The 27155-nt window shown below is 34.1% G+C and overlaps 1 protein-coding gene across 1 annotated transcript in view; it reads left to right on the top strand.

Moving 5' to 3' along the window:
• LOC110179556 (TWiK family of potassium channels protein 18) overlaps positions 1–27155 on the top strand; it is an 87894-nt gene that overhangs the window by 9045 nt on the left and 51694 nt on the right. Inside the window, exon 2 of the mRNA XM_086835582.1 lies at positions 13777–13826. The gene's annotated coding sequence lies outside the window, so the exon portion shown is untranslated. The remainder of the gene's footprint in view (positions 1–13776; positions 13827–27155) is intronic.

Raw genomic sequence — 27155 nt, 5'->3', positions numbered from 1 at the left:
ATAGAAGAAAACGAGACAAATTATGTCAATTATGGATGCCAGGGAAAAGTTGTGACGGAAATAATTATTAGTATTTATCACAACATTTTGTATACACAAAATATCAAATAATGAAACAGTAAAGTTATATGAAATTTTATAAAAATAAATGGTAATGTAGGGGAGTTTTATTTATAACCTTTGCAGGGTTTTATAAACTATCTGACTGAAACTCTGCAGTTAGACAGTTCTATATACTCTTATGAATATAAATGTACATCGAAAAGGGCAGAATCGAAGGACTATATCAAATAGCTGCGATAGGAGCGATCGGTACCTTGTTTGAAAACAAGCAATAACTTCCAGTTTTTAACATATATATTTGCATCATATTTTAATTAAAGATAAAGCCATTTGATCTTATTTTATAATTACTGTATTAATTTTATCAAAATCGGTCGACTATATCATATATATATGCAGCTGCCATAGGAACAATCGTTAAATGTATGCCCCTCTCTGTCTCTCTGTGTATCTCTGGGATCCCTTACTCTCGCTGTCTCTCTCTGCCTCACACTGCCTACCTCTGCCTCACTCTAGAGGCATCTCTTTTACTCTCGCGCTCTCGCTCTAACATTCTCTGATCTACTCTCTGCTGGAAAAGTATAAATACGGGCGCTGAAGGCGCGCCGACTCAGTATGTACGTGGCCTTATAAGTGATAACATCTCCAGTGATAGTGGCAGTGATAGTGATAGTGCACTTGGACCCAAATAATGTCAACAAACCTATGCAATGGATCTGGATAAACAGGAAGAAGATGACTATGCCTAATTGATGTCAATGTGTTCCACCTACTGGGGGTAAGTCTTAACCATGACAATTATATTATGATATTATCTAAGGCTTAGATTAAGTTGTGCTAGCTATGCATTTATTTATTATTTATCCAATGCCACGGAGCCCATTACTTAATTTGACTTTAAATTGATACAGCAATTTGTATTAACAGCCTGACCAATTATAAATTATTCACAAATATTGATTTCCTAGCAATAGTTTGAAAACTGACCCATCTTCTGCTACTAATTTTAGTCAGAAGCTTGAAACATAGTGAAGGCATCATTTTCGACCCTATAAATCATATATATTCTTGATCAGCATCAACAGGCAAATCTTTAGCTATCTGCGGATAAAAACAATTTTTTTTCGAAAATTGTACAATTTTTTATTTCGTTGTTGTCAAAAATTGATAAAAGTTGTAATTTTTTTACATTTAAAAATAAGCATACAGATTTATAAACCTTAAAAAAACTAACATGGGACAGATTTCGATTTGAAATGAATGCTCTTTTGGCTTAGTTTAGCTGAGTTTTTTAAACTTTGATTAGTCGAAAATATTGTCAAATACAATTATTGATAAATATTGATTCATAGAATGCGAATATTTTAAGCTTAGTTATGATCAATTTCTGATTAGAAACTATAATTCAATTCCCTTGTTTGATATTAAATGCTGAAATAGGCTTAAAACTATTTTCTTAAAATTTAATTATTAATTTTATATTTGAGCTATGTTTAGATTGAAAAAAATACTTTTATTCTTGAATAAACTCTTCAATATATTGCATTGTTATATATATCTCAAAAAATATATGTAGAAAGATTCTTTTAAATTTAATAATTAATTTGTCTTAATTATTACTTTTTAAATATGAAAATATATGGTGAAAAATATATTTTTTACCCTTGGTTAAGCTTCTCTATAATTTTGCCTGGAAATTGTTTGTAATTTCTGCCGTTTTTCATCTTTAAATATTAAATAATTTTTATAATGATTTAAGAAATAGCTGTATCTCAATATTTCAATTGAGAACAGTCCAGAAAGTATCCCCATTTTCTCTCTGTTTACAACTAGCACTTGTTTCACTTAATATTTTGAGCTGCAGACCATACCAAAACTGTCTTGTTTCACTTTGATTCCAACTCCTAAACTCTTATGTGTGTGTCTGTGTGTGTGTGTTTTGTTGTGTGCCGGACTGTAACTAGTTTGCTTAGCTAAGCTAAGCTAAGCACTTCCTCTTCCCGGGGTCTGATTTATATACAGGCATACACACACATATAGAGGCGCCAGGATAAAGGACACATTTACACACATTTGCAGTGCTGCTCAAACTGAAAGTGTGCACATAAATTAAGGTAAGGGCGCCTGTCTGAATCAAGCGCTTTCTTAACCTATTTTTTCACTCAACTCCCAGACTAAACAGAAGAAAAAGAAAACACACAAGCAAAGCTGTAAATTTTATTAATTTATTAATGCTTTTAGCTTTAGTTTTTATTTATATAGATATATATTTCAGCTTATATATAGCTTTTATTTATGGAAAAATATGGAAAATGCATTCGAAACTTTTATTTATGGGAAAATATGGAAAATACATAAAAAGGTTTTATTATTTCCTTTAACTAAATAAGCCAAATTAATAAATAAATTAATATATATAAACCATTTCAACTTATTTCTCTCCGTGTGTGCACCACTTTAGAGTTACTTTTCGTTATTTTTTTTTTTGATTTGTCTGTTCGGAATATTGAATGTCGATCATCTGCAATTCGCGTTCGCTTTGCTGATAATATATATTATTTCAGGCAAAAAGCAATCTTGCAAATTGCACTTGCACAACCTTAACACACACTCACACTCACACACATACACATACAATCTCTGTTAACTGTAACAGGTTACCTGTTTTATAGTAACAAACAAGAGCGCACAAGCAAACAGAGCGCTGCACACGGTGCGTATGATTAATTTAAATGCATGGCCATTTGCCGTTTGCAACCAATAAAGTGTAATGGCGTGAGGCAGAGAGAGAGAGAGGGATAGAAAGAGAGAGAGAGAGTAGGATAGATAGAGAGTTAGAGAGAGAGAGAAGGTAGGATAGACAGAGATATATAGATAGAGAGATAGCATCTATCAGGGATTTCCATTAGCTTGCTTAAATAATTTAAAACGTTTAGGTTTTCTTTAAAGAGCGGTTTTTAATCGCTGAAATTGATTTTTGTTTGCAATTTTTATTTATTTAAGTTTCTAAGTAGTTAAAAATTGTATTAAAATTAATTAAAGATATAAATTATTAACTAGTTTACTATATTATTAATTATAAAGGAAGGTATTTTTAAAGAAAAAACGAAACTAAAATGTAATAAAAGAAACACTACAAACATTTCCATGTTAAAAGAATATTAAAAGTTTATCAAGAGTATATTATATTATTGTTTTTTAAATAGTTTTTTAACTTAATAGAAAAAAAACAGTTTAAATATTATTGAAATCAATGTAATTCTATAGAATATAAGGCACTTTTCCTTAATTATTTTTATATTAAACAATATGTTTTGCTACATATATAACAGTTTTGATTAATTTCCTTAAATTTTCCTTTCAAGGTACTCCTAAAGTTTATTTTAATTATATTTTTTTCTGGTCCTTAACAAAGTCACAATATTTTCTCCTTTTTCATTAGAAGTATTTTGACTCCAAAGAAAAATAAAAGATAAAATTTCCATTTCCATTGAATATAAGTTAAAGACAATACAACATATTTAACAGCTTTTATTAATTTCTTCAAGCTTTTCTTCACATTTAAAAATAATGTACTATATTTTCATACTAAATATTCCTTAACTAACTTCCCCTTATTGCCCTTTCAATCATCATAACAATTTCCGGGGAATTAACGTACGAAATAAAATCGAAATATATACCCTTGTAACCGAGTGCCCCAGGATATGCTACTTAAGGTTTTTATTGCCTTTTCTAATTAAGTTAAGCTCACATAACAATTTCGGGGGTAGTAGTTGGAAAAGGCACGAACTAGTTTGCCAAAGCTCAAATGCCAGGCAAACATTTTCATAGAACAACGCATAAGATCATGCTCTCTCTGTGTGTGTATGTGTGTGCTTGCCCTGGTTCCTTTTAATGTGTTTGTAGTAGTAATAGTTGTGAGGAGTTAGAGGGGGAGGAGGGGAAGGAACGTCTCTTAAGGCACTCGAAATCAATTAAATGCATAGTTTCCAGTTGCAGTTAGAGCTTCACTATTGCAAACTGCTTGCATACTTTTGTGCGCCGAGCGAAAACATTTTTATATGCGCGACGCTCGAATTCATTAGCGTCTTTGGTCCTTAGTCCTCCGTCCTCCGTCCTCCGTCCTCTGTCTGTGTGTCCTGCCATTTGTCTATTTGTCTGCCTGTCTGGCAGCTTGAAGTGTTTAGCTTATTGAAAACTTTCCATTTTCCAGCTGTAAGAGAGAGAGAATGTCAGTTTGCCTGACAAACTGAGCAAACTGAACTGGAACTAAACTGGGGACTGAGACTGAGACCAAAAAACCAACTCAACTGGCGGCCTGTCGCGCTAATCACCCACCGACGAATGCAAACTCTAAAGATAACACAGGGAAAAATTTCTATCAAATTAGATTTTACTTTTAAATTTATTAAAAGGGAAGTCTAAAGTGTAGGAAATACAATTTGGGGGATATATAATAATGATTTCTAGGGCATTTAGGTGTGGATAAAGTTAGTTCTAAAATAGTTCTAGTTCTAGTTATGTTTAGAAAGTTATTTATTAGGCTTCTTACTTTACAAAATATTAATACAATATTAGACATTTTGTGAATTGGTTTTTAGGTTCTCAAAAAGTTTTCATTGAGCTTATATTACTGCCACCTCTTTTAAAAAAAGGAAACAGAAGTAAAATATTTCAAACTAAATAAATAAATGTATTACAAAATAAACAAATAAATTTATTATATATAAATAAATAATTTTTAAAATCAATAAATATATATATGTATATATTTATTAAATATGTTGAAAAATAATTATATTTTAATTGATGAATAAGGTATGAAGATCCAAAAAAATATAAATAAATAAGTAAATGTAATTATTTAACAGATAAAATTCATATATAAATTTTTTAAAATCATTAATAATAATAAATTTCTTCAAAAAGTTAACTAGATCAACTTTTTATAAAATGAATAAAAGATATAAAGATCAATATTAAATCAAATGAAATCTTTACATGTTCTTTGTAAACTCGTTTTACCTCAACTAGTTTTCCGTTTTAACTGAATAACAAATTAAATAATCTTACATAAATTAGATAGGTTCTTATAAATGTTTATTTACTTAAACATAATATAGTTTGTTGTTTTAGAAAATTTACGATAATTTTTTTTTTAATTCTCCCAAAAAAGCTACTATTTTTAGACAGTGCTTTATCGAAGGCTTACTTTCTATGAATATATTGAAATGCTCACAATATTTTAATATAATTTCTTTTTAATAAAACATAGAAAATAAAATTATATAAATATATAAATATTATCTTGGATTTCTCCAAGTGCTACATGAGCTTCAGCTTCAGCATTTCGCTTTGGCATCTGAAACTGCATCTGCATCCCAGGGCTCCAGTTGAGCGGCGGGCAAAGTTTGCCTGAATTATGTAGCGCGACGGTAATTTGAGGCAAACTTTTGACGCTCAAATAGTTTTGGACACAACGCTAAAGCTGCATGAAGAGGGGGGAAGGACGGGGGGATCCAGGGGAGCTGGAAAATGGAAAAACTGTTTTGCCGGGATCGTAGGGCAGGATTTTAGCAGGGGAGTGCGTGACTAACAATGTGATTGTCAAAGTATTTGCACTTGATTACGAACTTTGCAATATGCATATTTATCGGATAGATAAAGCGCAAAATCTTTCAAGAATTTATCTTCAATACTTGTACTTATTTTGTTTCAAAGGCTTCAGCAAAGTTGGAAGTAAATAAATATACCATGTTCGTAATAATAATAACCGAGTGGTTTAATATTAACTCATGACCGGAACTTTAGATCATAAATATTGGGTACCCAACCCTATCAACCGCTCAGCATACTTTTCTGTCGTTTCTTTTTATTTTTTGTCAAGTAATTGCCCTCGTTGTGACCCCAATAATCGTTATCGATAATAACCAAACATTGATTTATCCTCAGGTTTTTTTTCGCTGTTTTTTTTTCTTGCTCTTGCTTTTGCTTTTTTGTGTATGTGGCCATTGTCTGCCTAGTACGACTCCTTAGCATCGCATTTGACCCGAAGAGCCACGGCACCATCCAACTCAACCCGGTGACCCCCGCCGTCCAAGTGCCACAACGACAAAGCCATTAAAAACGCCATCAATGCGACCCAAAGGCAAAACCGAGTAACGCATGAGGGGGGTGCACTTGGAAAATAGTTGGGGAAAATTCAAATAAAAATGGTTTATGTTATTGGGCTCTTGGGAAAATTCAAATTAACAAAGTGGTTTATTTTAAATTACATTCAACTATCATTAGATATGGAAAAAACATATTTCACATCATTGAGAGTATCTTATTCTGAGTTCTAAATAGTTAACTGGTCACACTGGACGTCGTATTTGCTTTCAATCTTCTATTGGTCACACTGCCTTTTAGTTTTCTCTTTTTTACACCCTCTATTAGGTTTCATATCTTTAAAATCATAGGTAAACATGGGAATTTTCTTATATTTATCAAATTAACTTACTTTTTTCTTTATAATAATAATTTTTTGTAGTGTAAGCATCGCCAAAAATGCTGAGAAAAATTCAACTCGAAATACCCAATATGGCATACCGAAAAATACCCGAAAGCGAAACCAATTCCAATTCAAAAACAAATCCATTGTAAATGCGCTTGTCGCCGGTGTGGGAAAGGTGGTCTGCTTTTCTTTTTTTTTTCGCCCCCTACCTTCTTTATTTTTTTTCCTGGAATTTCGGGCTTTGGCTTTGGGGGAAAAGTAGGTGTGGCCACACGGGTCGTTTTTGGTGGGCGTTTTGGCATAATAATAACCGCGCTAACTTGTCACCTTGCCACCTTGCCACCTTACCACCTTGCCACCTGGCTGGTCCTTTATTATGGCCCTGGTCGCAAAAGCTCGTAAAAAAGGACGTCTGACAAAAAATTACGTGTATCCTTTTTCTAATCGCAAATGCGTCGTGTATGTGTGCCCAGGTTGGGCAAAAAGGGGCAAAATGGCAAATGGGAATGATTGTGGAGTTTGGTTTCGGTTTAAGCCATGCGAACTATTACTTTTATTTCCTTCGTGGGCTGCAATTGGTTCGGTTTTTTTGGTTTTGGTTTTGGTTTTGGTTCTCTGCCTCGGCTTTCCTGTCTCACTTTGTGGCCCAAGTCCCCATTGTGGCTTAGTCCATGAATGTGGCAATATCCCAACGACAAATAAAAAAAAAAAATAAATAAACCGAGGGGTGAACTGTGCGGTTTTGCGTCGCATACAAAGTGATAACGAAATAAATAAATAATAAATTTCATTTTTATTTCAACGCAGTGTCTCGCACGATTTTTAGCAAATTTTCCCCGGCATCGCCCACATAAATAAATAGCTGGCCAAGGCAAAAGGAAAGAGATAGAGATACATAAAGAGAAAGAGACAGGGAGAGTGGGAGAGGGGTAAAAAGGTTCTCTCACCGCTGTCATGAAGTTTGTCGCTTGGTTAGTTGGGAATATGGCGACTGGGAATGGGAATGGGAAATGGAATGACTACACAGAGACAAAAAATGTACAAGAAAACTATTTATACAGTTAATTATAATACATTTTAAAAGGACAATATAAAAAAGGGGGTTTTTTTTTTAAATATATGTAAATGAGTTTATATAGTAATTTTTAAATTGATTTATTTGCAAAAGTACATAGCTAGTCTTTAAATACAAGAATTTGGATAAGCAGTGTGACCAAGCAAATAATTATAGCAAGACAATAATGCAGTGTGACCAATTACAGAAAAGAAATAAAAAGAAATATGCAGGATAACAAAGAACCTCAAAAAGAAACTATTATTAGACAGGAATAAATATATAAGAAGACTTTTTGTAATAAAATATATTATGAAACTCAATAATGAACAGAAAATTCAGGGAATTATAAACACTTTGCTTGTATTATTTTTTAAGTACATTTCTTTATTCAAATACTTTTTTTTTGTGTATGAAATGGGACAGTTGGCGATATGGTCAAAGAGCAGAGCAGAGCAGAGTGGATCTGAGCAGTTGGTCTCAAATGTAATAACGCTCATATATATACATACAAACATACTGATATATACATACATATACTGGCCATATAATATGAGCGAGGGCGACACCGAGGAGTGCATAAATTTTTGTGAATTTTGAGTAGGGACAGAACTGAACTGAACAGGATAGGACAGGGACAGGACCAGGACCAGGACCAGGACCAGGACCAGGACAGGACAGCAACGTATAAACAGACAAAGTCAGAGTCCATAGTCCGTAGTCCTTAGTCCCGGAGTCAAGTGCTGATTCAGTTGGTCTGAGTTATGGCCCACTATGGCATCCAGAAATTGTCTTTGACTGTGGTGGTACGTCGTCCTCTGTTTATTCAGTGCAGGGCCCTTTGAAATGAATGAAACCCCGTATTTATGAGTACTAAACAAATAAAGGAGTTACATTCGGTCGCATTCATAATGCTAACATAGCTCATTTGGAAGTCGTTGCTTTTGAATGATTGGATGTGCTGTGCTCTCCTTTGCTTTCAACATACAAAAAAGTAATGAAAATAAAATAAACCAAAAATTGTAAAGGTCAAATAACGCACTGAGTTTTAGGTAATTATGCTCAAGGCCTTTTTTCGTGGGTCTTCCGGTAGAATTCATGGAATTTATTGGGCCAACAAAATATTTTTTACTCATTAGGTTTATATTTTGAGCTTAAACAGGTTGTGTTATTTACTTTTGGGTTTTGTTTTTGCTTAAAATATAAGTGTTAGTTAAAAACAAAGTAAATAGAATTTATTTAAAAAGAGATTTTACTTCTTAATTTTTCCTTTACTCATTATCATGGTTTAATTAGTGCATTAGCCAAATTATGGCTTTAGTCGTTTCCATAAAGGAGTGTGCTTCAAACAAGCGTTGGTCACACTCGCTCTTCCGAGAGAGTTTGATCTGCTGTAAACCAAGCCTTGGTCACACTGTTTAATCACATAATCCCTAGAGAAAGCGACTGTTACGGAAAGTGCAACCAAAGCAATGGATCACTCTCTGTTTCTCCTTTCTCTCTCTATTTTTCCCACTTTCTTTGGTTCTCACTCACCTTCTCTCTCTCCCTCTCTGTCTCCCTCTCTCTCTTATCGTACAATATGAGCAACTCTTGTTTATGTTCTCAAATTGTATTTGTATTATTTGTCCAAGGCTTTAATAAACCACAAAATATAGTTAAAATATCAAATTTTACATTTAAACAATAGTATTATTTCCAACATATGTAACAAATTGTAACAATTATATTTTTATGCCAAAGCGACCAGAAGTCCTGTAATAATCCGGATAAATAGATGACATTTCCATCAGTCACTAAATGTAGATACCTGAATATGCATTCCAAAATTATTCAACATATTCAGCTTCCATTCAGTGCGACAGGAACCGCAGATTTTCCCTGGCGAATGATGTTACCTGTGTGGAGAGCAGGAGGAGGAGGAGGAGGAGGAGGTGGGAGTAAGCGGGTTAATGGCAGGTAAACACTGTGAGAAAAATTGCACATCTGCAAATCTCCAGCTGCCGGTAGAACTTTTTCACATGTTGTCACATGGTAACAAATCCCTTTGCCTGTCGTCTGTTTTCTGGCCTGCACCGAACTCTTTCCCCAATGGATTCGGCCTTTTGGCCCCCTCCCCCAGTTCCCAGTTCCCAGTCCCCGTCCCCAGTCCCCAGTCCCCAGTCCCCGTCCCCTTTCCATTTCCATTTCCCAATCCTGTGACCCCCTTTAGGTCCTTCAAAATGGAGGCTGATGGGAGGCTGTGGAATGAACATCAGCGAAATCATTTGGCGAGCCACAAAATCGCATCAAAATATTGCGTATGTGCGTGCCGAGCCAGCAAGTCTTTTCCCTTGTGTTTGTGCCTGTGCGTTTTTCTGTGGGTTTCTCTGTGTATGTTTTTTTTTCCTCCCACAATTTTCCTTTTTTTCCCTCTCTCTTTGTGTTGGAGGCGGTTGTGGGCGTGGTAAAACTACCGAGCTGGGAGTAATCATGTATCGCTATTCTAAATACACTGAAAACGCTCCAAATGAGCCGAGATTTGTCCACGGGAATGGAAAAATGTGTGTGTTGCGAGAGGCACAGTGTTAGGAAATTGTACTCACAAAGTTGGATTAGGTTTTTAGATCTGACTTGAGATTTGGTCTCTAAAAATATTTGGAATATATTTATAACAATAATTTTTAAGAATATATCAAAGCTTTGTATAATTTTCAAGACAATTAATGTTAGTTTTCTAAGGAAAATAACGTATACGCACTGTGGACCGCCGTTTGTAAGTGTTATTTTAACTCAAAAAGGTTGATTAGGTTTTAAGATCTGGGTTGAGATCTGGGATTTTAATATATTTTAAAATTATATCAAAGATGTATAACTTCTTTAAGGCAATACAAGTTCCATTTTCTACATTAAATAACGTATACGCAGTGTTGACCTCATTCGGGTTAGGGTTTTTCCAACCCAAAAAGGGTTGATTAGGATTCTGAATATATTTATACAAATATTCTTAAATTATTAATCAAAGAAGTGTAACCTTTTTTTGAGCAAAGCAAAAGGCTGTAAAAGCTAAAAAATAACGTATACGCACTGTCGCCGCCTTTCATTAGTTTTATTCGAAAAGTTTTAGTACGGTTTAAGATCTGACTTAGTATTGAGATTCTAATTATATCTACATATTCATCTAGATATAGCTCAAAGCTGTATAATTTTTTTAAATAATACAATTTAGATTTCTACAAAAATAAATTACGTATACGCACTGTTGACCACATTTTGTTAGTATTAATTCAACTCAAAAACAAAGTTTGGGCTTAAGATTGAAGCTTAAAATATATATAAATAAAGTTTTGGTATATATTTAGTATAATTTAAATATGTCTTATATTTTAAATGTATATTTAATGTTTTTTTTTTTTTTAATTCTTTGAATGAATCCTAAATATATTTAAAATATTTAGCACTCCTTTCCAACATATTTAATGTTTTGTAAATGTATTTTTTCTGTCAATATTGGCTTTTAAAATATACTTCTTAAAATCTACCTAAAATTTCTAATGAGCCTGTATTCATATTATTTATTTATAGAAAGTATAGGTAAAAACTTATTTTAATATGTTATATTCATATGTATATATACATCAAAGAATATATTTGAGACACAAATAAAAATGAAACTAATTAAATGCTCTTAGCAAGTAAAGGCTACAAGTTTTAAGTGATGTTTCCTATCTAACAAATCCCTCTCTTACTTAATATTTCATATATACCCCCGATTTCAGTCATCAATCTCTTATTTTCCAGCTTGTATTGTAATGTTTTTGCATATGAATATTGATGCCATATGGTTAAAACCAAATATATGTTACCTTTACAATTGAATTTATACGCGTGTATTAGCTTCTATTAGCGTCACATTTTCCAATTTCGATTCGATGGCAGCAAACTTTTTGATTTAGTCTTTTTGTATGCGACATATGCCGGCGCTTATTCCCTACATTTTCCCCCCGATGCTTTTCCGCTGCTTTTCCGCTCATTTCACCACTGTGTGTGTGTGTATTTGTGTGCGTGAGGCACCTGTTTCGACTTTATTTAGGCCATTATTTTCTATACTGTCAATACTTTTGTACCCACCGTGTCCCTGTTCCTCTCCCACCAACTGCTCATCAGTTTTGTCTGGTAATTTGCATTTAAATTTGCGAATGTTTCTGCCTTTTTCTCGTTTTTCCCGCCGAACACAAAATCCGTGGACTCTGACAACAATGAGTTGGGTGAGGAGGGGAGGAGGGGTGGATTTTCCAAGGGTGTGTAGGGTGTGCTGTGTGTGTGTGTGTGTGTGTTTGTTATCACATCGAGTTGACAACTTTGCAATGCGTTTCGTTTCGTTTTCGCTTAGATTTGTTTTAATATTTGGCCGCAGGCCGTCGATGGCTGAAGCACCCAACTCAACTCAACTTTGGTTCGGAAAATGCCAGGAAAATGCCAGGAAGAAGAAAAAGCAAAATAAACTATAGCCGAGAGGAGGAGGAGGTGGAGGATAAAGAGGCGTAAGTCTGGCCACGCCCTCATCCTTGGCGGCGCCTCTGCTTTGGCGCTTTGATGTTTTGCCAGGGGGAGAAAGGAGACAAAAGTGCGAACTTGGCTCAAATTTCGAATGGGAAATACGGAAATGGGGAAATGGGGAGGTGGAAAATCGGTGGAAAATAGGGAAAGGGTCGGGCTGGGATTTGGGGAGGAGTTTGTTATGGTTTTTTTTTTGTGTCTTTCTGTTTTTTTGAGGAGGAGCCGCTGCCAACTGTAGCCAAATATTAAATAACCTTTTGGTTATTGGCTTAGTCATGGGTGTGTATTCCCGGTTTTCCCTGCCGCTTTCCCTGGCCTTTGCCTCTCTTGACAGCTCGCAGTTTTCCAAATTCCATGGCCGTCTCATTTTATTGCCACAAATTTGGTTTGATAAGCAGCCATGGGGCAAACTTTTTTACAATGGACACTTTTTCTTTTTTGTGAACATTTCACATTCCCAGAATTCAGAGGTCCCTTTTTTGGGGGGGTGGAGGAGGAGGGGGTTAAGGACCCTCCAAAAATTTTGACATTAAAGCTCATTAACGTGATATAAATTAGATTTTCAGGGTGTTGGTGTTAGAGCGGAAAATTTTAAGTATACTTGGGGGCCAAACCCTACTCGTTAAGAAGTAGTTTCCGCACAGAAAAGGGCTCCTATTATGTTTCATGGCTCTTGATTATGGTCGTTTATATACATCTATATATTTCTATATATATATTTATATATATTTTGGTATATAGTGTGGGGTATTTTTGGGGGTGCAAGTGTTGGAAAGGTAATTGTAGCATCATTTGATGATTATCCACTTCAGTCAGGGGCAATCGACCTTATACCTAATGCCTTTAAAATCACCTCGAAATAAGCCTGCCTCAAGAGGGGCCACTTTTGTCTAGACACTGAGAGAAATTCAGGGGGAATTCTATAAAAATTCTAGGGGAATTTTATGTAAATAAAAGTTTAATTTTAGTGGTTTATTTAAGGATTATATTTTAGTAGAAGTAAATACGATGTATTTTAAATAATATGAGTAAAACCCTGCATAAATTTATATCTATATTTTAAAAAGTAAGCTAAAATCGAATTGTAGGGAATATTTCTGGTGCTTAATATTAACTTTTAATTTGATTATGGTCTTAAAAACTCGTTTATCGCATTTTTTAATAAATTTATTAATATTTTTGTAAAAATAACTGAATTCTTAAGATTGTAGTTATGTAATATTAAGAAAAATAGATAAAACAATATACCATTACTTAAGGATTTATTAAGGTTTGTATTTTTAAGATCATTTAAGGTAATAAATATTTATCTTTTAAGTTGATAAGGGCATATAGTATGTATGTTGTGTAATTTTTTAATGAACTTTACAATATTTTATTTTATTAATTTTTGAATTTATTAATACTAGAATTTTTAGGTCATTAAACTATAAATATATTGAAAAATATTGAAAACTATACTATAATATTAATAAATATATATATATAATAATTAATATATATAATAATAATTAATATATATATATAATAATAATTAATATATATATAATAATAATTAATATATGTGTAATAATAATTAATATATATATAATAATAATTAATTTTCCCCTTTTTCTTACAGTCACAAACCAAACCCCTTCTCAACTTTTGAAGAATATTTTTTTCTCATTGGTAAGTGATATTAATAGCACATTTTTTCCAGTGTATTAGACTGGCATATCGCATTGTTTTCGGCCTTGTCTCCTTTCGCTTTTATTGAGCTGGTTTTTTCGAAAGAGTGGGGGAAAAATCTCGCAAATAGCCATAAACGTGTACATCAGACTTTGCTCTGCGCTTCGCTTGGCAGCAGCTGCCAGGACCAGCGAAGGATTCACAAACTCCCCCCCTTCCACCCCCCCTGGAAAATAGCTTTCCCCCTGTCGCCCCTGTCTCTGGAAAGCACACTTGAACGCACTGTGTTGTTATAGCCATCTAATATTGGATTTGTTATTGTTACTTCTTTCTTTTGCTCTTTGTTTTGTCTTGTTCTCCCCTTCTCTTTCTCCATTTGGAGTTTTTTCCTTTTTTTTTTTGTGTATATTTATTTATTTTATTATTATATATGCACAAACAATATTCATATAGCAGTGACAGAGATAGGGAGAGTGATAGAGAGGGAGAGCTGTTGTTTCAGGCGACCTTCTACCTCCTCTTTCCTCTTCTCCGTACAACTTTTATTTTATTTATTTATTTTTATTTTATTTTTTGTTCTGTGTGTGTGTGTGTGCCATTTTAGTCTTGGGTTTGGGTAAGCCCGAGATTTATGTACTAAAAGCACGTTGAAATGCAAAGAAAGAAAAAAAAAAAACAAGTAGAGGGTAGGAGGTTTGGGTATGAAAATAAAATAAAATACATTTTATTATTTATATTTGTCGTGACTTCGATTTATTATACAGCCAATGTGCCATAGAGAGTCTAGATAAACTTGGGGATCAGACACGGCGCATATGTCTAACGAATCCCCTTCTCTCCCCCTCTCCCCCTCTCTCTATTTGTCGAGTATCTATTTTCTTAGCCTATATGTATATAGAAACGATATATGTATATAGACATATATCTGTTGGATATTCATTGCATTCTATAGTGTAGGAAAATGTTGATACTGTCTGTTATTACTGCACCCCAAAAACACACACGCACACACACACTGCCACAAGAATAAATGGTTTTCCCTGTGTGTATATCTTGGTTTTCCACATCCCCCTGTGTAGGCGGCCTTGAATAAAGCCCAAATTGGTTTATCTAAAGAGTGCTTTTTTAGAGCCAATTTAAAAAAGTGTAGTGGGTTGGGCTTTATTTGTTATTTGAATGTTGTATTGTTAACATGTCGTTTTTTATGATTTTTTGTACAATTTTCTAATGTTGTACCATTTTTACTATATTAGAAGCTTGTTTTAGGTTTTTTTTATCATTTAATAAGCTTGTTATGATTCTTATCTATTTTATTATTTACAAAACCAATTAATCGGGTTGTTTTGTTAACTTTTTAAATAAATTTTGAATGAATGAATAAATGAAATTTGCGAGTATTAAATTCTTTTCCCTAGTTATCTTCATTTATGAATTTTTATACCTTTACAGGGTATTACAATTTTAGTCAGAAGCTTGTAACTAAGTGAAGGAGACATTTCCGACCCTACAAATCATATATATTCTTGATCAGCATTAAAAGCCGATTCAATCTAGCTATGTCCGACAAAAATTTAATTTTTTTAAAATATTTCAACTTTTTTAAGGGATTTTATCGTTTCAATTGTCAAAAATTCGATACAAATTAAAATTTTTTTTTTTTATATTTTAAATTGAGTATACAGTTTTATTAACCTTCAAAAAGCTAACACAGAATTGCTTGCCGAATTGAAATTAATGATTTTTTGACTGAGTTATGAAAATTTTAAACTTTGATTTGTCAAAATAAAAATATTATATAAAAAAAAACAGCAATTTTAAGAATTTAGCAGACGTTTTTATAATTTTAATCAGTGAAGGAGTAATTTCCGACCCTATAAACTATACATATTCTTGATCAGGCGAATCTTTCTATGCATTTAGGAAAGAAAATATTTTTTGTAATTTTTTTTCAATATATTATAAGGGGTTTTATCGTAAAAAATTGATTACAATTTTTAATTTTTTTTCAATTTTATATAGAGTATGCAGATTTATTAACCTAACAAAAACTAACATGGGACAGCTTTCCGATTTGAAATTAAAGATTTTTTGACTGAGTTATGGTATTTTTAAGTTTAGACTTGTCGAAAAAATTGTCTTAAAAATATCGATTTGTATTTTAAGCTTAGTTATGATAGATCTTGGATTCGATTCTATAATCCAATTGCTTAGTGAAAGGTTATGTTAACTACTTCTGTCTGAAGTTTCCTATCTTGTTTATAGTTAAATAAAAATCTTCATACCTAAAATTACGTATACGCACTGTTTTCATGGTACGCTTAAAATATATTCTAAACCTTAAGGCATTTATTACTTAACATTTTTAAACTTAAAATACATATTTTCCATAATAAAATCAGAAACTATTCAAATAGGAGGGAAAAATTTTAATTCTGGTAAGCAAAAATTACGTATATGCACTGTGGACTACATTTACTTATTATTTATATGGATTTTTGCTTAGGAAAATACATATTTATTATAACTTACCATGAGCTTAAATCAGAAAGTTTATTTGAGTAAAAAAAACCAAAAAATTACGTATACGCAGTGTGGTTTATTTTTGGAATTAAATATATTTCCATTGTAAATAATTATATTTTCTTGTTTTTGACACTAGAAAAAACATTCAATTGGCTCTGTTCCCTGTGTTAATGGTTTATTTTTTATTATATATATTTTTTTGTTAGCAAAGCAAACCATTTATTTTCCACTCACCCGCCAAGTACTCAAACTTTTTGCACCAGAGAGAGGGATAAAAAAGAAGGGGGACTTGTTTCTCTCTCGCCTGATTCAATTAGAATGCCAAAAATCATGTCCGCGCAGCCATTATAATTACTTCCGTTCACTTTGGCCCACAACAAGTGGAGGCAAGAGAGCAGCGCAGGGTCCTAAGCTCATTAGCAGGACAAAAAAAGAAAATTATATATACATATATATATAAAAAAAACTTTGTCCGAAGCTCAAACTGACCAAAACAGACACGAAATGGACATGGAAAATGCGAATACCGGAGGAAAACTCCTCAAATGCTAATGACACAAACAACAAGCACAGGACTAAAGATATAGATTAGATATATATATATAACAAGTGAAAAAAAAGAACCCAACAAAAAAATTGAAGCAAATCAACAAATTAGACTTGTCAAACCTTGTCCCTGGGTGTGGACACCAATGCTGCCTGCCAACTTTCAGTCAATCTGTCAATATTTACTCATTTCATTTAGTCATTTTCAATTTATAACCATTCATTGGAATTTGCCGCTGTCCCAGGACCTTCATTTTCCTCCTGCTCCTTCCACTGCCCTTTCAACCCCCCCTGTCACGCATCAATCGCTGTCTTAGTTCCCTGCTCCCTGCTCCCTGCTCCCTGCCCCCCAGCTTGGCGTTAATTTCCCAGCTACTTATGCATAGAGAGGAAAATGCCTCCGGGCCAGGACATCCATCAGTCTGTGTCCTGGGGGGGGGGGCTAAAGATGGTGGCAGGACTTTTGGGGGAGGGAAGTACTCCTGCTGATGATGATACCCCAAGGGCGGCATCCCTCTTGGAATGAGAGCAGCAAAAGTGGCAAAGTGGTTGGAAAAGTGTATCCTGTATCCAATTCGAACTGATCGGTCTGCATAGATAACCCCAGTGAAAATTGCCAAAGCTATCTCACATATACTATATATACGATATACGATATATATACATATATTATTTTTGAATTTCTCTTTGCTTTAGATGGGTGTCATATATCTTTATGGGTTGAATGTGGGAAATAGTTTAAAGTTGAAAAAGGTTTGGAAATTTCCCGTCATTTATTGTTATAAAAAGGGTCAATTCATGGGTCTTTTATAAATTATTGTGGCTTGGTAAATATATATGATTAGGTAATTGATTAATCAAATTAATCACTTCAAGTTTGCTAAGAATTAAGGGAAATTCAATTATTTACTTAAGAAACCCAGGAATATTTGACAAATATTCACTAAAATATTTTTAAACATGTTTTTCTTGAGGGTTGCTCTTCTTTTTCCTATTTATATTCATTTATTGCATTTTATACCTTTACAGGGTATCATAATTTTAGTCAGAAGCTTGTAACTAAGTGAAGGAGTCATTTCCGACCCTATAAATAATATATATTCTTAATCAGCATTAAAAGCCGAGTCGATCTAGCCATCTCAAGCAGAACATTTATTTTACAAAATTGTTTTAAATTTTATAAGGGGTTACATGGTTAAATTGTCAAAAATGTTATAATTTTTTCTTTTTCAATTTGGTATGCAGATTTATAAACTTTATAAAAACTAGCACAGAACAGCTGTCAAAATTGAAAATAATGCATTTTTGGCTAAGTTATGATATCTTGAAATTTGTATTTTCCTGTAAAATATGGAAAAAACAATAACTTCCCATTTTTAACATATTTTTATCATTTTTAATTAAATATAAAGCCATTTGGTATTAATATATAATTACTGTATTAATTTTATCAAAATCGGTGGACTATATCATATATATATGCAGCTGCCTTGGGAACATTCGTTATATGTATGCCCCTCTCTGTCTCTCTGGGATCCCTTACTCTCGCTATCTCCCTCTGCCTCACACTGCCTACCTCTGCCTCACTCTAGAGGCATCTCTTTTACTCTCGCGCTCTCGCTCTTACGCTCTCTGATCTACTCTTTGCTGGGAAAGTATAAATACGGGCGCTAAAGGCGCGCCGACTCAGTATGTACGTGGCCTTATAAGTGATAACATCTCCAGTGATAGTGGGAGTGATAGTGATAGTGCACTTGGACCCAAATATTGTCAACAAGCCTATGGAATGGATGAGAATAAACAGGAAGAAGATGACCATGCTTAATTAAAGTCACCATCTGCCACTTACTGGGGTAAGTCTTGACGATGACAATTATATTATGTTATAGTAGGGATCACCTCCAAGGCTTAGAATTAGTTTTTCTAGCTATGGACTTTTTATTTATCCAATTCCAATGCCTTATTGCCATGGAAGCCAGTACTTAATTTGAATTTAAAGTGATATAGCAATTTGTATTGACCGCCTCACTTAATTATAAATAGTTAACGAATATTAATTATTTATTCTTATGATTGTTTCAAAAGTGACCCAAATTTTACTATGTACTAATAGTAATACCTTTGCAGAGTTTTACAATTTTAGTCAGAAGCTTAAAACTAAGTGAAGGAATCATTTCCGACCCTATAAATCATATATATTCTTGATCAGCATCAACAGCCGAATCGATCTAGCCATCTCAGACAAAAAAAAAAATTTACAAAAATTTTCAACATTTTTTAAGCGGTTAAAATTAAAAAAAAAAAAACGAAAAAATATTAATTTTTTTACTTTTTAAATTGAGTATGCAGATTTCTTAATCTAATAAAAACTAACATAGGAAAGCTTTCCGATTGAAAATTAATGCTTTTTTGACTGAGTTATGAGTTTTTCAAACTTTGATTTCTCCAGAAATTGTCATATAAAAATATTGATAAATATTGATTTAAGGAATGCGAATATTTTAATCATAAATTAGGATGAATTTAAAATTCGATCTTATAATTAGATTGCAAAGGGCTAGGGTATAGAAACTTCAGCTTTCCAAAGTTAGTTTTGTTGTATTGTTTTCTTTTAATTCTAAAAAATTAATTTCAATACTTTTTGAAATATTTTCTCAAAATTCGTTGTATTATTGAAACAATTTCCGTTTTTTTTTTTTTTGGCTAAATTTAATTTTAGTTTCAATCAGCAAACAAACGACTGACAACTCAGCTAAATATTTTTAATAGACGCCGTCGCTCCACTTCTCCCGCCCCCCCATAGAAAAGTTGTAAATTTTTGTAAGTGCCTCTGTCGTTTTTCCCCCCCAAAGGGAGGAATGATTTTCCTTAGGCATTTCAATTGTTTTTGAAGGCTCTCTGCTTCCTTTTCCCCCTGCCTCCAATATCCTGTTTAAGGCTACTGTTACCCTGTGTTTTGTGTCTGAGACTTTCGTCGTTGTCGTCGCTCAATTAACGCTTTTGGTTTATGGTTAACTTGGGGGTTTTGTCTGTCTTGGCCCACAATTAGGGAAACTCTCGACCCAATAATGCCAACTCAGCTTTGGCATCATAACGGTGTAACGGCTAAGGGGGTTTCCCCTTTTCTTTACTCTTTTTTTCTTTTGTTTTTACTTTAGTTATTATTTTTTGGTACACAAAATGGCTTCATTTACAGCCGGCGGCGGCGGCGGCGACGACGACTAACAACAATAAGTGAAATTTTCACAAGCTTTAGTTGTTTGTTTCTATCTCTTTCTATAACCCACTCTCTCTCTCTCTCTGTCTCTCCATATCTATTTTTTTTAAGCGTTTTTTTGGGGAGTTGGGAATAGCGTTGGGTAAAAAGTTTTCCACTTTACACAGCGCAAGAAGACGCAACTTTGTAAGACCTCCGGTCGTTCCAAAAAAACTTCCAACCAGGCCCAGGGAATTACAGCTCGTTATATACGAATATATATATATATAGAGAGTGAGATATATATAAATATATATAGTGGAAATCTATTTTCGAATGCCAGTGGGTGGGTTGGTTATTTTTCATTACATTTTCCAACATTTCAACTGCGTTGGAGGAGAGCACTCTTTCCCCCCAAGTCTCTCTTTTTTTTTGTGTGAAGCAAACCGACGTCGACTTAATTTATAATTACGATAATTTGCGCATTACGTTTTCTTTTGTTGGCCTGGTTCGTGGGGGGGGGGGGGCGGAGTCCAAGGATTTTCCTTCCCCTGGACACAGGGCAAAAGTTTTGTTGGATTTTAGGAGAAGGAAAACCTAGGAAAGGGGCTTGATTGCTCAACGTCTCCATCTCTGGTTGTATCTGCTCCTCTCTCTCTCTCTCTCTCTCTCTCTCTCTCTCTCTCTTGTCTCTCTCTCTCCGCTTACCGGATCTTGGTCCTGGTTTTTGTGGCCTCCCCCCCGCTATCAGTCCAACCATTTCTCTTCGTTTGTCCTTGCGGCTTATCAATAATGTTGATTTCACTCTGTGTCGCATAATTGAATTCTGAAGTTGTTAAGTCGCAAGCGCGCCAGGCCAAAAATTTTACGCGCTGGGAATAGAAACAGGCCTGCCCCCCGCCCCGTCCTTTTAGGAAAATCATGCCGGAAAAACCCCCACCCCTTTTTCAAGGCTGTTTTTCGCCTGCTGATTGAAAATTTGCCAATTAGAAATAATGAAGCGTGTGACATTAAATGCAAGACAAGCAGCAAATCGGGGCCAAGTCCCTCTCGGTTCCAACAATTTCCTCCAGCGGATAGCTCGTTAGAGGCTATATATATATATACCCCTCTCTCTATATATATATATAGATTTGGAATATATGTATATATGTACCCAGTAATATAGTATTTTTCAGTGCTTCCTTTCCTGCCAATGGCGATAACAAAATTTTTAGCTTAGAAGGAAGAAGGAAGCTCTTAAAATCTCATTGCCGCACCCCCACACACACACAAACACCTCTCTAACACACACACACACCTCTCTTATACACACACACACCTCTCTCTAACACACTTACACCCTCAGTCGTTAGGCACGGATATCGAAAATTTTCATGTCTTCCTTTAGTTTGTCTTAGTTCCTTCTCTTCTCCTCTTGCCAAAGCCATCATTAGACTCCTTGGGCCAGAAATCCCGTCAATCGAGAGCCTCCCTTTTCCACCATTTTCCGGAAATTTATAGTCCTTCCCCCCCACCTAGTTTCCCTCTACCCCCTCCGAAGGGTAGAGAGAGTGAGCTCTCCTAGGCAAATTCGCATTAGTTGGTCTCCTTTGGGCCCAGGATTTCAGGCTCCTGATGCACTCGGGCTGCCAGTTGCATACATATTTTCTTTTAAGTAGCTCATTATTTTAGCGCGTTTTTTCCCCCCACTTTCCAATAAATATGCCCAAAGAGGAAGAGGTCTCAACCACAGGTGATTGGTGAACTACCCCCAGGTGTCAACAGGGGTGTGGAAAAGTAGGAAAATAGGAAAGTAGGAAAGGTCCTTAAAGTTTTCACCAAAGTCGCTGGGAATTAGTTGCAGGCTTTTGCGGGGGTGAATTGATTTTAATAATGGAATTACAATTAGTTCTGCTTCCCTAGCTTAAGGGGGAGTGCTTAATATATATATATATTTTCAATTTAGGTTTAATCACATAATTAGATTTTAGTTTAAGAAGATAAAGAGTTATTTAGGATTTTAAATTAAAGTTGAGCGGTGAAAGTATTTAGAAATTAGGGAAAAGGGAAGATGTTCGAAACTGATGGAAAGTTTGTTTACAATTTAAAGCTTCTGGTGAAGTTATTATTCGCTTTAAGAAATATTTTCAAATATTTGATAATAACCATTAAAGAAAATCTCTAAAAGCCTTAAGAAATTATAGGGGAAACATTATTTTGTGACTTAAAAAGTATTTTTAGAACGCATTGTAAAGTAAAGGTAGTTATTACTTTACAATGCATTTTGAAAATAGTTTTTAAGGCATTTAATTTAACTTAAAAGGTAAAAATTACCATAAAAGCATTAAGAAAGTGTAGAGAAAGAATTATTTTAGACATTTCAATCTTTAGTTTTGACATATTATTCAATTAAACACAGCATTTATTATTAATTAAAGAAAAAGTTTAATCTGAAATATTTCTTTAGTAAATAATAAAAGTACTTTCACCTTAAATATATCCTTAGTAAATAATTTATGCTTTATTTACTTGAGAAATCTTTTAAAAATAAACATTTATGGTAAAAGCTAAGAAAATTAAAGAGAGATAATTATGTTTTACATTTTTTATTACTTTAAGCTAGATTTGATAACTTACATAACTTGCTGCTGTTGAAAATATTATTTATTAAAGAGACAAAAGATATTTAAAATGAAACATTTAAGATTAACGATGAATTATTGAGAAAGCAAGTTATTAGGCTTTCAGACTTTTTTTCTAGAAGTTTTTTTTCAGATAAAGGTAGTATTTGTTATAAATTTAAGATATTATAAAGTAAAACCTTTCAGAAATTCAAGGAAATAAAATTTATGCAAAAATTCGTAGGCATTCCATACTATTTTTAGCAATTTTTGTTAACTTAAAGTAACTGCTGTGGGACTTATTAATTATTAAAGCCTTCAGTTGGTGGCCTTAACCCTCTAAAAGTTTTTGAAAATGCCTCAACTTTCGGCATCAAATATATATACATATATATACTACGTATAAGCTATATTTTTAGCTGTGCAGTGTGGCATTAAGTAGGACCTCAACTTGGTCATCAACGCGGCATCATCATCATCATCATCATCATCATCGCGGCATCAGAACGGCCAAAAGTCAGTGTTGGAATTAAATTAGAGCCAACTTGTCTTGATGCCATTCAAATTCTAGCCTGCCATAGTCCCCCCCCAGGTTTCCACCTGCCAACGCCCCCTTTTTCCACCTGATATACCCCCTTTTTCCACCTGCCTCTTTGCTTTTCCCTCCCAGCTCACATAGCAATGGATATTCAGCACCTGGTTGGGTTATGTCAAGGAGTTTTCCCTGGGAGTGGTTTTTCTGGTCTGAAACTGGGACTGAACTGAGACTGGCATCGCATCGCTCACGTTAAGCACATAATTACAATTCTGCTTTATATTTACGTGTATTTATATTACCTTTTTCCCTTACCTTTCCCCGGCCAACACGACAGGCATTAAGCTACGCAGTGTCGGTGTAAAGGAAATAAGGCAGCTTTTCACCCATTGTTCGGTGTCCATAATGCGGAACTATGGATACCCTTTCTGTGTCGTCAGTCACTAATCCCCTGGCATTCCCCAAAATGAGATTTAACGCCTTTGGCATTTGACAAGCAAGCATTAAATCGCATTTTCATATTGGATTTTCGGGACTTTAAAGGCAAGGAAAGTGGTTAAACTTGGGAAACTTAAAGTTGTAACTTAAAGAAATAACTTCAAGTTATTACATCAAGTAACCTCCTTTCCCCCCACAAATAATTTGTTAAATTATACAAAACCATCATGAGATTTGCTCTTTCTTGACTCGACAATTGAAGGATTAAATTAGCTTTAAATCTCGCTAGACTTTCTTGAAGTCCATTTAAAGCCTGACTTTTGTTTCACATTTCTGTAATGATTTAATAAAGTCCCCGAGATTAATTAACGCTGAGTAAGTAAGTAAGTTCTTTATTTTACACAGACTTGGATTTTTTCTTTATTTCTTTTGCCGCCCCTTTGATGAGATTGAATTAGTCCCGAGGACTCAGCACGAAGTTGGGCAAAGACTCCAATTCATACCCCGTGGGCCCATTCTCGTTCAGTTTCATCCAGGTCCTGGCATCCAGGACCCCTTCATTCATCCCCATACGAGCGCAAAAAGGCTCGACTCGTAGACGAAGTCGACATATTTCACGTTGATGTATGGTTTAATTACATTTACGTGGCTGTTATACGGCCGAAGCTACCGGCGTAATGGAGAATGGGGTCCTGTGAAGAGTCCTGAAGTTGGGCGATGCACTGAGGGAAAATAAGGGAATGTTCTTGGAAAGATATGCTTGAGAGAGGTTCGAGTTTAGAAGGTGACTTCTATGAAGTTCGGGAAGGTATATTGGGAGACAAGGTTCTTTATGATGTATAGATTTAAATATTGCTTACAATATTATACAGAAAAAATCGAAATAATTGATATATATAGCATATAAATAAATATCACATTTGCGAATTTTGATATTAAGGAATAGTCTTAGGAACATTAGTTAAAAACACATTTAAAACTTCATTATTGAAACAGTTTTTAGATGTAATAAAAATAATGATTAATCGCCAAGTAAATAAATTGATTTATCGATAAATTGATCTAATTCTTCTCTCCACAACCTTTCCTTTGTTTCTTATTATAAAAAACCGTATATCGCTTTATCGCCAGGTTTAAAAACAGATTTAAATATATATCTTATGATATTTTTTGTGATCTCTAAACTGCACCCTTTTCATGATCAAACAAAAATCAAGAAAACATCGATTTATTGTCATAGCAAAATATGTATTTATTGCTATATTTCCAGTACGAATTCTATTCATTTTTATGGTAAACAATATATCGATTTTTTGACACTTCAAAATATCTATTTATAGCTTTAATACCAGTACGAATTCAATTCCTTTTTTTGATAAACAAAATTATCGATTTATTGTCATTTTAAAATATCAATTTATCGATCAATTTCCATTTCTCAATCACTCTCTTTTCATAATAAACAGAATATCGATTTATGGCCTTTACAAACTATTAATTCACCAACTTATCCCTTTCTTTATCCTTCTCTAAATGCGTCGCATTTTCTGCTATATAATCCATGATACTATAGTTAATTTTTCCCACTGTGTACTGTGTCCTGTATCCCCTACGCTTGCTAAATAAGTGGGATCCTGGATCTTGGCAGGAGCAGGAGACAGCTGTCTTTCAGCGCCTTTTGTTTTTTGGGGCTGTCGTCGCTGCCATTAGAAGACATCGCGATAGGCAACGGCAAAGGCAAAGGCGCTTTCATAATTATCCTGCGCGCGAGGAAAGTTAACCAGCCTGCGGCAGGTGTGTGGACTTGAAGGAGTTTCAGGTGAAAACTCCACACCCTGTGAACTCCTTTTTTGTATTTTTTGTATTTTTTGTATTTTTATGAGCTGCACGTCGTCGCCCCGGTGGAAAACTTTCGCCTTCACCCGGAGGCGACCTGACGATGAAGTTTTCACGCGCTCTAAGGATTTTCGGGCAATACCTTAAGGGGTGGGGCGGGAGCAGGGGAAAAGTGTTTGGATTAAGGATATAGATATACAGGTATGGGGGAGGGTGTGTCACACCCACAACTATCACCAGCGGCTATAGGTTAAGTGCTTAGATTAGGTTTTGTGGATCTTTAATTGATGTTAAGCGGCAAGTTGGTGTCAAGTTGCAACTTGCGGCAGCTCCTCAACATAGTTTCCTTTTTTTTCTTCTTTCTCCCACTACATTTATATGTGTTTATATGTATTATTATGATTCTTGTTTAGTATCGTTAGGGTTATAACCATTTAAATGCCATGGCAACTCATTAGTATCTTAGTGGAGGTAAAAGCTAGTAAAAGGGAACTGGAAAATAGGAACTTATGCGGAAAAGCTTTTAGTCACTAAATTAAAATAAACTACTGCACTTTTAAGCAAATATTTTATGTGCTTTAAATGCATTTTTATAGTAACTAAGTAAATAAATTCCGGGAATAGAAAGCTTTGTCCCTGCTGGACTTCTTGGTATTAAATTCCAGTCTGTCTTTAATTGCTTTTTGATTCTCTTTTATTTTACAATAAATATACTTGATTTAACAGTTGTTTTTAATTCAGTTTTCATTTCATCCTTCTGTCTGTCTCTGTCTTTTTCCCCACGGAGGAGCTCTCTGTCTTTTTCTGCTGACTTTTCGCTTTTCTTCATTAAGCTTCTCTTCATCAATTCAGCAGAGCAATTACCTCCGTCTTGGCCATTTCACTAACCGCAACTGTGACCGCACTTCAACTTCACACAGAAAACGCAAAAAAAAAGAAAAAAGGGAAAAAAGGAAAGCAAGTAAAAAAAAGGATAAAATTAAAAATGGGGAATGCTTGCCAGACCATTTAATACCCTAGAATTGATAATAAATGCAAAAAATCTATTTTAATATCGGGTTTATCATTAACTTTATCATAATCTTAATTATGTTTTGTATTTTCAATATATATATGGATATTTCGAAGCTGCAATCAATGTTTTCGATAATTTATCGGTTTTTCGATAAATCATTTTGGTTTTTTTTTTTTTTTAATAATGCTTTTTAAGTTTCTTTAAAATATTAATTAATGAATTTTTAATATATTCGATATTTCGGCTTTTTTGTATTCCGATAAAATGTTTCTTTTTAAGTTAAAACCATTATTATCGGTAATTTAATCATTTGCATGTATAGATGTTCAATATCTTCAATATTTCCGTATACAATTTTTATACCCTTGCAGGGTATTATAATTTCAGTCAGAAGTTTGCAACGCAGTGAAGGAGGCACCTCCGACTATATAAAGTATATATATTCTTGATCAGGATCAACAGCCGAGTCGATCTAGCCATGTCCGTCTGTCCGTCTGTCCGTCTGTCCGTTTCTACGCAAACTAGTCTCTCAGTTTTGAAGCTATCTGAATGAAACTTTGCAGTTAGTCTTCTATATACTCTCACTCGTATATATGTCGGAACGGGCCGGATCGGACGACTATATCATATAGCTGTC

This window comes from Drosophila serrata, unplaced genomic scaffold (assembly GCF_035046125.1).
Source record: "Drosophila serrata isolate PLE 108 unplaced genomic scaffold, ASM3504612v1 contig_276, whole genome shotgun sequence".
Taxonomy (NCBI): Eukaryota; Metazoa; Arthropoda; class Insecta; order Diptera; family Drosophilidae; genus Drosophila; species Drosophila serrata.
Note: the sequence above shows the minus strand (reverse complement) of the source record. Positions and strands in the feature narration are given on the sequence as shown.